The 14,059-nt window shown below is 42.2% G+C and overlaps 1 long non-coding RNA gene across 1 annotated transcript in view; it reads right to left on the bottom strand.

The window, feature by feature from the left end:
• Positions 1-3,882, bottom strand: part of LOC121918886 — a 29,807-nt gene extending 25,925 nt beyond the window's left edge. The window contains exon 1 of the long non-coding RNA XR_006101333.1: positions 3,695-3,882. This is a non-coding gene — a long non-coding RNA (uncharacterized LOC121918886). The remainder of the gene's footprint in view (positions 1-3,694) is intronic.
• Positions 3,883-14,059: the final 10,177 nt, after the last annotated feature.

Raw genomic sequence — 14,059 nt, 5'->3', positions numbered from 1 at the left:
TTGCTTTCAAATCTTTACTTTTCAGTTCTAATGGCCTTTAGAGGTTGTCTAATTATATCTTTTCTTTGGATCCATAACAAGTTCCCATGGTGAGTCCAAAGACAAATGAGGAATCTTATTCCAGCCTGACTCCATCCTGTGAATTTTTAAACCTATCCACCCACACCATATAAATTTAAAGTATCTGCCGTATTGTATTTTCATGGACAGAAATCCCAGTGATGTGGGGATACCTTTCCAAATAGTACATCCAAGAGAGCCGTCCATCATGTATGCTATCAGTGACACAGTACTAGACACAATAAATGTAAACAGCATAATACTAGATAGGACTAGTGAGGTTTATGGACATCTCCAAGTAGAATGACTGTGTTGAGCCGATGTGGCCAAAACAACAAGCCTACCCTTTATCCTGTAAGTGAGAACATCATACTGGGAGGTGTGACTGATAGATTTCACCAAGCAAAAGACAACGTTGCTGTAGTAGTTGTTGTATAACTTTAAGTCATTTCCAACTTTTGGTGACCCTAAGGCGAACCTATCATGGGGTTTTCTTGGTACGAATTGTTAAGAGGAGGTTTACCATTGCCTTCCCAGGAGACTGAGAGCATCTGACTTGCCCAAGGTCACCCCAAAAGACAAATGGGTATATGTAGTATGTATGACTGAATTGCAGATGGTGTGAGTTGGTAATTCCTAACAGGGTGCTTCTTGAAGAAGCTCTAATTTTGCAATTGTCCTGTCATGTTCATGGATGTCTAGAAACATCAGTATCTTTCATTTGATCCTCAGTTGCAATTCTCATGTACTTATCTGCAGTTTCTACTGCCTCCTAAAATAAGAAGAATCTGTTTAAAAGGGAAAGATGAAATAGCTCCACAGTGCCTTTGGAATAGTAGCACTACGAGCCACCTGGAATCTCCCTCCATCTTCAAGCAAGACAGGAGAAGTCAAGAATCTGTAGATTAGGAATGGAAAGAATGTACTTCTTTGTTTCCCAGCAGAGAAAAGGGGATCCTAACATTTGGGAAAGCCTGCAGCAGCAACATTTCTGCACAGTTTCTCCCAGTATTCACATTGTACAAAACCCCCCACAAATCTTACTTTTTTGGTAACAAAAGTGGTTTTTGTACAGAGCAATAATTTGTAATTCTGCATTGAGTAATTCCCCAAAATACTTTGCAAGGTGTGAGTAGCAGCAGAATACTGTACAGAAATGTGATGCCAGACTTCCCCCACAAACAACAAACAAAACAAAACAAACTATAGTAATTAGTCATCCTTGCAGACAAAATGAGGCCTAAATACCCTAAAGGCACCAGATCTGGTCTGATTTTGGTAGCTATGCAGGTTCAGCCCTGGTTAGTACTTGGATGGGAGACCGCCAACAAACACCAGGTGCTATAAGCTATATTTGAGAGGAAGAAACTTGCAAAACCGCCTCTGAGTATTCCTTGCCTAAGAAAACCTATGAAATTCATGGAGTCACATACACAGATGAAAATTGTACAGTTAAGGTTGTAATATGGATATGGAGCAGAAATAGAGGTACCTTCCTTGGCTTGAAAAACCTTTCAATAGCAGCCTCATACTTTGTTGTCTTTGCTTTTAAATCTTTGCAGTGAAGGTGACCATTATGAATTTTGCACCTTTTTCCTCAAATAAGTCAATGCCTTCTGGTTAAGATGGGAGTGATGAAGGTAAAGAGTCACACCATGATAATAAGTAATCTGAGCCACTGTGTTACTTTCTGAAGGTCACACAAAGACAGTTATTCAATGTATTGTTTGCTAATAGGGCATGTTTACAGTGTGATGTAGACTCAACAATCTGGGGTTATTGTGTTTTGGGCAATGCCTTAACAAGAGCAAAAATGTGTTTATTATTCCCTCCAAGTCCCCTATAACTATGAGAAGAATGTATAAAAAACACCCTAGGGTGTTTGCGTCAGTTATTTTTCTCAAAACTGGCACTGTTGCCATATACACCACCTTTAGACTCCTTCTATGTTAAATAATAGAAGCAGATATACATTTTTCCTTAGCGAAAGCTTAATCCAAGTTATTTCAGGTCAAAACAGAATTGGTCATGCAACAATTGTTGAGTAGCAAAACTTTAATAATTTGTTGTATTTAATAACAGAGATTTATTTATTTCAACTCAAAACACATCTACCATCCTATTTCTTTATTAATATGTTCAGCACAATAGTATTCTCACTGCTGGTTTGGACACAATTGCCAGGCAGGAATACGACAAGGCAAAGGCAAAGAAACAAAGGCACAACAAATGCAATCCTAAATAGCCAAGATGACCAACAGTTAGTTGGGCCAAAAGTCATCTGAACCAGTGCTACATCAAAATCCCTCCCAGGACTATCCTTACCTTGGTTTTAACATCGTGCCATTATTGTGGCTGTATCTCTGGACTGGAAGAAACTTGTACCTAGCAAAGCCAATCTCTTTCCTTCTTCTACTCCTCTTCTATACAGGTGTTTTATTTTGTTTTTGCTCTTTTGGAAGCAGATTTTAGGCAGCGCTTCCCTGCTGCCATACCTCTGAAATCTGCCACCAGAAAAGGCTTGTGCCTAATCCTAACCTCCTACAACCAGCACATGATTGAGTTAGGACTGCAAAGAAAGTGAGTTGATACCAATGAAAGACATCAAAATTAGCAAGGCATTCTGCACGTATGTCCTTACTGAAAGGATGATGTAGATGGCGACCAACCCATAAAGGCTGGATGGCTAAGAGAAGAGGCCCTTTAGAGCATCCTATAACTGCAGACAGAAAAGACGATTGCTCAGCCTACCTCACAGGGTTTTTACAAGAATAAAATTCGGGGTGGAAGCCATAAGCAAACAGCACTCTCCTGAATGAGGGGTTAATATTTGGAATCTTTGGACTGGTAGTGCTATGAGCCATCTGGAACCTCCGTCCATCCTTTCTCTTCACCAATGCAAACTAAACAAGTGAGACAGGAGAAGTCAAGAATGGAGTGAGTGGTGGACATGATCTTGTAAAAATTGCCACCAGTCGTCCTGTAGACACAGCATTTTAGGTTATCTGTGGATTAGGGGTGGAGAGAATGTTTTTTTTTGTTTCCCTGCGGAGAAAAGGGTTCCCAACACTTGGGAAAGCCAAATTAAAATGGTGCCACTGCATCATTTCTATAGTGTATTTATACCCCTAGTCTCCTAAATCAATCCAACACTCACTATACTGCACCAGCATGGTTTTGCCTCACCCACAACCTTTTCATTGGTGAAACTGCCACTACTATGAGGAGAGAGTAAATCAAAGCCAAATGCTACTACCACAACTACCCAGAACTCTGATTTCTTGCAAAAAAAAGTCCTTACTGATGCAACCATGCCAAAAGGCTTATTTTAGTTCCTGACTTGTGAAATTAAGCTGTACCACAATCATTGCTTCTTCTGGGTTTCCCCCTCTGTAACAGATCAGCCTTGTATCAAATAGTTGTATAACAGAAAATATTTTAATAGGCTGAGTGATTGCCTCATCATCTCTGTTAATGCAAATGTGCCACACATTCTAATGTGCTGCCTAGTCTGAGAACTTTATCAAGTGCCGTGGCTTCCTTGCATCAACCACTTCGTAAACTGGCCACCTGGCAGGTAAAATTGAGTAGGTAATGTGCATCCCTCTGTGTTTTAAATGATAGCTTGCCTTACCTGCTTTTTCCCGATGGTTTTCAGATCACAGGCTCAGGTTTCCCTTCCGAGTACTGTTTGTGTGTTTTGAAAGCTCCGAACAGTTGCCTTTATAGAATCTTGTGGGGTTTTAAAACAATATTAAATATTTTAAATACCAAGTTTTGCTGTCCTTAAGGGTTTATTTTTTATTGTGGAGAACAGTGGTAAATATCACTCAAGTTAGCACTTACTATGAATATGGTTCCTGTTATTGTTGTTGTGTGTCTTCAAGTAATTTCTGACTTATGATGACCCTAAAATAAACCTATCACGGGGTTTCCTGGGGCTGAGAGTGTGGGACTCACCCAACCTACTAAGCTCTGCAGAAACAGCCTGGCACTGAGAAACCTCACAGTCTCTGCTCTTTGAGTTAATTATCCATACTTTAAGCAAAAGACTGGCTAATGGAGCTGCATTTTGTTCATTTGGTTGTATTATTTGCTTAGTACATATTGGGCTGTTTGTCACAGACAATCTAATAGATTACCTATTAGATACTCTGCTGTAATATTTTATGTTTGCCATTGGAGACATGATGTGGATTGTGATTCTTCTTAATTATGATTTGGTTAATGACAACAACAAATCTCTGAAAAACGTCCATGCCAGCAATCTCCGAAGATGCCAGCGAAAAGTCAGGAATAAACTCTTCTAGATCATGACCATGTAGCCAAAAAACCAAAACACAACACAACCCCCCCCCCCCAAAAAAAACACTCTGAAAAACTACTCTGTGTGAATACAAGTTGTTGGGACCAATCTTTTTGGACTTGTGTCAAGCAAGGTTCAAAGGATCCTCAGTGCAAGCATGCTCTCAGAATGTATGCAAGCTCCTGCAGATCTCTGGACAGCACACCACTAGTGTATCTTAAAATCAATAGTGGACTTTGCAGGTTTAAAGCAATTTTTTACCAAATAAAAGAAGAGAGACATTAGAAAGGAATCATTATCTACTTCCAGGAAGACAAACAACAACAACAACTAGTAAGTAGTATCAAAGCACTGCAGCAATACAAACACTAGAGCAGTTCATTTCACAACAACATATCAAATCAGAATTCTTCTATGAGTTTCAGGTCTATCTATGGTTTAGGTAACCATGGGGCCTGAACAGATATGTCAATATAAAGCTGCTTTGGGTCACTTTGGAGGTATGTTGTTTAAATGCTGCATGTGTCCTAAGAGGCCGGAAGCCACACCAAAGCCACCCTTCAGTCCTAAGGACTAGAGCACAGCTTTGGCACAGCTTCTTGCCTCTTAATATGCATGTGTCTTTTAAACAGCATACTTCAAAGTGACTTGAACCAGCTTTATTTTGGCCTGTCTGTTCAGGCTCCATGGTTACCTAAACCATAGTTAGACCTGAAACCAAATGAAAGAATTCTGATCTGCCACCAGAAGAGGCTTGGTGATCAATTTTCCTCTGGACTTTTGGTCATTTCAGTGGTTTGGTGTGTCAACACACACCTGAAACTCTCAGTAATTCTTGGTTCTGCAGGAGTTACATACTGATTGTTCTGTCCCTTTACCATTTTTGGACTAGCACATTGCTAGTACATGGCTCTGGGAGGGTAGAGGTATAATAGGATGTTACTTTTGTAATGCAGGAATATATTTTTCAGGGATGAACATTTATTGGCTGTTGCCACCACACAGGCAACAATGCCTTGAAAAGGGAGAGATTGGTATAGAGAGCCAGAGACTGAAATTCTGCATCAACAGATGTAGCTACAATGATGGAGTTCCAGAGCCAAAGCTACACTGCCAGTGCTATGCCTTCAAACACCTACGTTGCTCAAAGATGCGGGGGGGGGGGAACTGGGGGAGTCCCACCAAATGAAACCAGCTTCTCATACAATGTTGGGGAATTTACTTAGGTCAAAGAACCTTGCAAAAGGCTGGGTAACTTGAGGATTGTATTCACCATTTTCTAACTGAGGAGCAGTCCAAGTTTGGGTAATACTAAGATTTTTATTTAGAAATATGGAAGAGTGCAATCAAGCACATGATAGTAACTCAAACAGACACACCATCCAGGACATTATCTGTCCTGGAGAGGTGACCACAGAAAGAATGTGCTCAGACAGAGTCTGAAGGAGACACAGGAGATTATCACACTGCCCATCCTTTCCTCCCAATCTAGGAGTGGATGTAAATTTAAACAGGATTTTATCAAATGCCTCTGTGCCCAGGCAGGAGGACATCCCATACCTGATCCATAAATCTCCTGCACCTTGCAAAGAATGGGAAAATCCTGTTCTTTCAAAAAGTGAGGGAGAAGTCCAGACAGGTATGGGTGTCCCTGCCTGGGCATGGAGGCATGCAATCAAATCCATGTTTAAAAGTTTCCATTCTGTTCCTAGCTCAGAGGAAAGGATGAGAAAGGGCAGTGCAATAATCTCCATAGTGAAGTCTCTCACTGGCACACTCTACTCACTATGTGCAAGAAGGAGGTTTAGGACTGATATTGTATCTGAGATCCTAGCCCCAAAGGATGTGTTAACTTGAACTGTAACAGAGGCCTGATGGTCTTCCAAGGAATCAGCAATGGGATTCTGGAACAACTGATGGCTTCAACTTCGGAGTAACAAAAACAGGGTAGATGGAAAGGAAGCTGGCTGGGAAAGTGGCAGCAGGTAGGTAGGAAGGGTTGGCTTACTGCTTTTGCCTTTTGCTTCTAGTGCAAGAGAAATTCTGAGAGTCTGGGAGAAGAAGGAGTGATCAGTGAACCCATTAGCCTTTGAACTTATCACAATCTTTTCCCCTGTATGGAACTGGAAGGGGACTCTCGGGGCCAGGCGTGACCTGCAAAAAACGGATTTATTGACAGCAAATTGTCCTCAAAAGGGCCCTGTTCCATCCCCCGGTGCCAAGCCAGTGCTGAGGGCATAAATGTTCTGGTCGGAAGTCTTCCGACTGAGGAAAATGGCACCCTCAGCAATGAACAGGGATGGCTTGGCACCGGGGGACGGAAAGGGGCCCTTTTGCGGATGATTCTCTGAGTGATAAAATCCGTTTTTCGCAGGCTGCGCGACCCTGAGAGTCCCCTCCAGTTCCCCATAACGGGGGGGTGGGGAGGTGTGCAATAAAGTTCTTTGTCTTGGCATTACTTGGCAGGAAAATTCACTGGGTGTTCCAAAGGTCATCGCCCTCTGTAAGACAGCTGACCCCGGATATGAAAATATGAAAAGATGGGAGACCCCAAATATATGCGAGGCATGTCGGGTATGCAAACTTTACTCTTAAGTCAGGCAACACGCCAAGAGAAGGGTTTCAGAGACACTGCAGACAGGGCCATAGTTGACTGGTTTACAATTACAGATAAAACAAATTCTATCCAGCCTCCATTTTGGGTTGACAAGATGCATGTCCAACCTCCTTCCCACAATTCCCACAAGCGGCCCTCCTTCAGGCGCTCCTTCCTGACTGTCTGCTTCGCCTTTTAGACTCAGACATAAAGCATGGCACTTAAGGAACATACATAGCATGCACAACAAGGGCGTTCTTTGGGTGTCAAAAGTAGGGAATAGGCCTCCCACACCCCACATCTAGTTGGTCAGCTATTCATATATGGTATGCAACAGCTGAGTCCTACACCTAGCATTTAGCATAAACAACCTGTGGTAGCATTACATGTTGGTTGCCCATTCAGTTTCTTAAGATCTTTTACATATATCCACATTTTTAAGTAAAACTTCCAGTCATCTAGGGAAAGCCGATGGCAAATTTGATTTGCTTGAATTATTTTAATAAAATGCCCTCTCGACACAACTGAAAACACTGTTTTGTATTCAAAGAGTTAACATTGGATATATACCATATTTTTAAAAGAATTATTTTTAAAATGTAATCAACTACCATGAGTTTCATATGTTCCAGCCATTTAATGCCAGGAATGAATCGTTTTGTTCACATTTGACGAAAAGGGCAGTGATATTGTCACCTCAGAGTAGGCTTGTGCCCCATATCCCGACCGGGGGGCAGGACTTTCCCGGTTTGGGGCAGGGCCACACACTCCCGCCCCGGTTTGTGGCCCCTCCCCCAAGGAACCTCCCCCCCAGCAAGGCCCTGGAGAGCAATCTCCACCACCCCCAACATGCTGTAATACCACCCTCCCTCCTCCCTGCCTGCTTAACCTAGAGAGCAGGTCTCAAAACATCGCCAACCAGAAGCTATGCCAGCCCACATTGGTATACATAACCCGCAAGAGCATTAACTTTCATAAAAACGCAGTTAACAGTGAGCAAAAAAAAAAGGCACATAATGGTTCAACATTTCACGGAGATCCAAATGACCTCACTTTTCAATCTACACACTCATATGTGTAATTCTTTATCACAGGGCTTTTTGAGGCCCAAACACCTTTCCGTAATGCAAAATCTTTAACTCCCCGAAGCGACCAATGGCAAAGAAGCAGTCACCCTCCTCCCCGGGTTGGTTTTCAATGGCTTGAAGGAAAGAATGTGCCCTGCAAGTTGCTAGGTAAACAAAGAAAGGCTTGGGTGGCAAAAGCGCACGAAATAGTTGACACCACCCCACCCCCCTTACAACACCATGGCTCATCTATGGGCATTCTGGGAAGTGTAATTTAATCCTCGTCGGCGCCAATAGCTCTTTGACAAAAAGGAGACTGAATGAGGCTGCCCTGCGGGGGCAGAGCATCTGCCAGCAGAAAGCTGCAAGATGAGGAAAAGCAGGGCTACCTCCTGTGGCCTGGCCAACATCCCTTGGCATCCCCTCCCCTCCTCCTCCTCCTCCTCCCCCCAGAGCCATCACACTCCCTGCTTTCTCTCCCCCCCCCCCCCCACCCCCCCTCGCACTGAGAACCCCTTTAACTGCCCCAAAGCCAATGCCTGGAATGCGGGTGTCCTGTGAGGCCATTGGACTTCTATGTGGAGAGATCTCTTGGTGGAAAAAAAAAAAGAAAAAAAAAAAAAAAAAAAAAAAAAAAAAAAAAAAAAAAAAAATAAAAAAAAAAAAAAAAAAAAAAAAAAAAAAAAAAAAAAAAAAAAAAAAAAAAAAAAAACACATAAACTACAATTCCCATGGAAAGGGGGGAAGGGGGGGAAAAAAAAAAAAAAATTGAAAAGGGGAAGGGGGGGGGAAAAAAAAAAAAAAAAAAAAAGGAAAAAAGAAGAAAAAAAAAAAAAAAGGGGGGGGGGGGGAGGGAAAGGAAAGGGGGAAGGGAAAAGGGGGGGGAGGGGGGGAGAGGGAAAAAAAAATAAAAAAAAGAAGGAAAGAGGGAGAAAAAAAAAAAAAAAAGAAATGTTCGGTTGGGTTGTGAAGGTGTCGGACTACACCAACAACCAAAATTATAAGTGTGAAGGGTGTGAAGCACAGGAAGGGTTTTGTAAACTGGGTGAAAAAACAGTAAAGGGGTCAATAAGAAATATTGTACCATCACCCCCCCTGTCATCCAACATCGGTTGAAGTAAATCGAACATCACACCCCCCCCCCCGCCTTTTTTCCGTTTTACCCCCCTGTCCCCCCCCCCCCCCCCATCCCCAATTCCCTTTTCGCTTGTGTCTTTTTGAAGAAGAAAGAGGGGGGGGAGGGGGAGGGGGGGGGGAGGACCCCCCTCCCCCCTGTTTTACCTCCGTTGGTCACTGGGGGGGGGTGGAGGGAGGGGTGACACCCCATTTTCGACACCCCTCCCCCTTTTTTTAACCCCACAAATTCCACGACCCACGTGTTATACCTGACCCAACCCCCCCACACAACTTTTATTATCCCCCTGTTACACACTGTGTCACACCTTCCCATCTCCCTTTATCGCCTTTCCTTCCAAAGCATTTTTTTTGGACACAGAGATCCAGTCCCTAGCTTTTACTATCTCTCTCACACCCACTGCAAATAATACACCCCCACTTTAACCCTCATGCTAGGAACTCCGAATGCTATTTGGGAGACATTGAGACTCTCTGTCAGGATGGCCTGAGGGCCACAATAGACTACAATTCCCAGCATCCCCAGCACTAACCCAGGACAGTTAAGCACTCTCAACGGATTCTTTCCTCAAGTGTGGATGCAAGCTTTGTGAGAACTCTGGGCATTCAGTCCAGCATTGTTTAATTTTCTGCAGTGCATTTTGATAGCAGACAAGTGAACCAGGCATCCTCCTCCTTTTCCAGGACCATGTCCTCCATTTGGATCATGGCTACAGAAGCATGGATTTAAATAACCATGGTGTTTTAGCTTTTATTTTGGCCATGTCCTACATTTTTGCTTGGGTGCCCACATTTTGGGGTGAGGGCAATGGTCACCTTGGTCGAGAGCTTCCAAGGGGTTTAACTGCCATTCTGCTGTGTGCTGGAAACAGAACCATTGCATTAAGCCAACGACAGTTAAAGTGGTCTCAAACCAGATTATTAATCAGTGTAATGCAGCCCAAAACCTTTGCACTGATATTTCAAAGCCCAGCCTTGGCACCCCACAACAAACTACCAAATCCCAGGATTCCATAGGAGGAGTCGATGAGCATGAAAGCCATGTGGCAGCAGCCTAAGTGTGCTTAATGCAGTTCTTAAGATGGTGCACACCTCTTGCCTACAGAGTCTCACAAAGACTTTTTTTTTAACAACTCCCATTTCATGTCTCCTTTCATTATGGGATGAACACAGACAACACACACAAGTCAAAATGAAGCAAAACCAAAGTCCCTTGACCAAAGGTTTGTGTGGAAAATAAGCCTATGAAACATGCAAGAGCAATGTTACAAAAAAGCCCTTCAATGCTCAACATGTGCTGTTGGAATGGGGGGAAGGGGGTGGGCCCAGAAAGGGAAGTACATTTCCGTGATCTGTCTACAAATAATGTCAACATGTCCTCCATTTTGATCATGCCTAAGAAGCATGCATTTATATTAACATTTCTAAAAAAAGCCTCAATTTTTTTGCGTGTCCTCCATTTTTTATAAAATGTGTCCTACATTTGAAAATGTTGTCCTGCATTTGTCCTACATTTGTCCTGGTTTGGAGGTCCTTACTTATGGCAACCCTACCTCAGAGGCAAGTAGGGATGAGAAGATGTTGATGTCTTTATTCAGGAAGTAAGTTCAGCATTATGACTCAACTATGGAGCAATAGTCTCCTGGCTTTGGGAACACATTGTAATCTGTGGTTCTCTTCAAGATTCCAAGAATCTTTCCTTTCCCCCAGTACCTTGTTAAAAAAGTAATAGAATCTGGGCAAAAATCTCTGGATTTCTTATAAAACTCAGCAGGGAAACCATTCTCGCTTGAAGACTTCTTGTTTTTCTAATTACTTCTGTGATCTGATGATGTTAGAAAAACCAACATGTCCTAACATGTGACTATTGTTGCCCCTTTTAAAACGGTTAGACCTGTACCACATTGTGTAGTGGCTCTGCATTTTGTACAAGCTGAGGTAGGATTCAAAGGAAACATATTTCTATTTCTGTAGCTTTTGTTAGCCATTTATAATTGCTGCTTCTGTTGGGAAATTATATTAGCATTCATTTTCCAGGAGTGCCGGTGATTTAAAAGCCTGTGCACTCTACTTCCTTTCATAAAGACCCTGCGTTGGATCACGTGTTTGTGTGTTTCATCAATGATTTCTTCTATAAAACAACAGAATAGCTTGTCCCCTTAATAGAGAAATCCAACAGAATGGCATCATTTTGATGGTTTATTGGCTATGTCTCGGCTTGCAAACCAATTGAATTTTAGGTACCAGGCTTTGAGTCCTTATAACCCCCCCATGTAGAAAAACAAATTTTTAATACTGCAATCCTATACAGTTGTCCCTCCATATTCGCTAGGGTTAGGGGAACAAGACCCCCATGAATATGGAAAAACCACAAATAACAAAAACACTGTTTATATCTGAGAGGACACCTCTCTAGGAATCTCTAGGTCCTCCAGTGCAACTCTGTGGTCAGTGTCCAACATACACTGACCATAGAATGGCACTGGAGTAGCTACAAATGGTCTTTCAGTGCAACTTTCAGTTAAAGTTGACCACAGAGTTGCACTGGAGGACCTAGACAGTCCTAGAGAGAACATATTAATGAAATCCGTGAATAATCAAAGCCGCAAATATCAAAGCCCCAAATATGGAGGGATGACTGTACTGTACATACTTACCTGGGAGTATCTTTCATAAAATATTTTGGAGGAGACATGTATACGGCTTCTTGTTGTTAACTGCCATCAAGTCGACTTTGACTGGTGGCAACCTCATGAATGAAAGACCTCCAAGTCTCGTTAACCTCAACTGTCTTGCTTAGGTCTTGTAGACTCAGGGCTGTGGCTTCCTTGATTGAGTCTATCCATTTGGAATGCCACCATCCTCTTTTCCTACTGCCCTCTACTTTACATTATTACATTATTGTATTTTCTAATAAGTCATGCCTTCTCACAATATGTGCTATAAAGTGTGACAGTCTCAGTTAGTCATCGTGGCATCTAGGGAGAGTTCAGGCTTGATTTCCTGTAGGAACCCACTGATTTGTGTTTTTAGCAGTCCACGGTATCTGTATAACTGTTCCCTCCAGCACCACATTTCAAATGAGTTGATCTTTTTCTGATCAGCTTTCTTCACTGTCCAGCTTTCACATCCATACATAGAAATGGGAAATACAATGGCATGGACCATCCTAATTTTAGTATTCTGTGATATAGCTTCCTTTATTGTTGCGCTTCCAAGTCTCAGGCCCTGTACAGACTGGCACTTTGTGCCGGCCTGAGAGCGGAGTCAGAGCATTGCGTCCAGATGACGCATGCCCTTGACGATGCCAGCAGGGTTCCATGATGCCGCGCACCACTCCAGATGGTGCGTGGCATCATGATGCCCCTCCAGCGCTGCGCCCAGATAACACAGCACCAAAGGTGCACCATATAGCCGCACCACCATGGCCATGTGCCCCCAGAAGGTCTTCTTCTGGTTTTTTGACTGCAGTCTCCATTCTGATTAATGACTGAGCCAAGATATAGAAAATCTTGAACTATTCCACTATCTTCATTGTTTACTTTTAAAGTTATGCAAATCATTTGTGGTCATTATTTTTGTTTCCTTAGTTGTTATCTATACACCTGGTTTTTCACTTTCTTCCTTGACCTTCTGAAGTAATTGTTCCAACTCTTCTGTTTTCTGCTAGTAATATGGTGTCATCTGCATATCTTAAATTGTTTACGCTCCTTCCTCCAGTTTTCATACCTCCTTCCTCTGAGTCTAATCCTGCTTTACATATGCTATATTCAGCCTACAAGGTAAAATGCAGACCCCCTTGCCAACTAGAAAGCATTCTGCATCTCCATATTCTGTCCTAATAGTAGGTTCTTATACTGAGTAAAAGTTACGCATTAGGACACGCAAATGGTTATAGGTCAGGGGAAATGCTTTAGTAATGCCTGCTAATCATGACAGGAAATACTCTGAGATTGGTAAGAGACTTTCAGAAAGGATTTTGTTCCTATTAGTGCTTGAATAGTGTGGTTTCTTTACATAATTTACAATGCTTGTTATTATTCTTGTGATTTTGTTGTTGTTATTAACTTAGAAGGCCTTAAAACAGACAAGAGAAAAGACATAAAATCTGGGGGGAAATCCTATGAAAATGTCTCCAAGATATCTGAAAGTCCCTTTTCGCTGGGACTGTTAAAATCCAGTTGTTATGTCATCTTTTGAAATGTAACTTCATTATGCCTTTGTTAGCCTCCCAAAAGGAGCTCTTTACATGTACTGCTGTTATTTGTAAGATGCTGGTTCCAAGCTCTAAAAATACTATGGTTCATCCATTCAGTCTTATTTCTCTTTCCGTTTTTAGTTAATTGACCCTCTTGGCATCCTTTTAACAGTCATAAAAACAAAAAGATAGTTAAATTATATTCACTTAACAGGCTATAAATCCAAATGACTTTATACCTCCACCCCTTTCTTCTCACTGCCTTAAATGTGTGTGTGTGTGTGCGCGCATATTTTTACACGCACCTGCACACGCACACGCACACATTTTACACAAAAATATAAATCTCCCTGGCTAACATAAAGAGGGTAACATAAAGGCAAACATAGAGAGTCTTTTTCCTGCTGTTACCTATTAAGATACAAGGCTATCAGATTTAGAGGTGTTAATTTATGGCTTGTCTATACAATTAAAATACCCCTCATTCCAGCTGAATAAAATGTGAGCTGGCCACACATGATTCACAGGAGTTCAGGCTTTTTTGCATCCCCCCAAAATAACCCACCCTCCTTAAACTCCACAGAAAAAGGCTTTGCATTCTTTACTGGATTATCCGTGAAAATCCTCAGAAATGCATATTATTGTACATGTGGCCAACCATTTGTTTCACATGAATTCAGATGGCTGCACATTTTTGG

The sequence above is a fragment of the Sceloporus undulatus genome, chromosome 1 (genome assembly GCF_019175285.1).
Source record: "Sceloporus undulatus isolate JIND9_A2432 ecotype Alabama chromosome 1, SceUnd_v1.1, whole genome shotgun sequence".
In the NCBI taxonomy this organism is placed as follows: domain Eukaryota; kingdom Metazoa; phylum Chordata; class Lepidosauria; order Squamata; family Phrynosomatidae; genus Sceloporus; species Sceloporus undulatus.
Note: the sequence above shows the minus strand (reverse complement) of the source record. Positions and strands in the feature narration are given on the sequence as shown.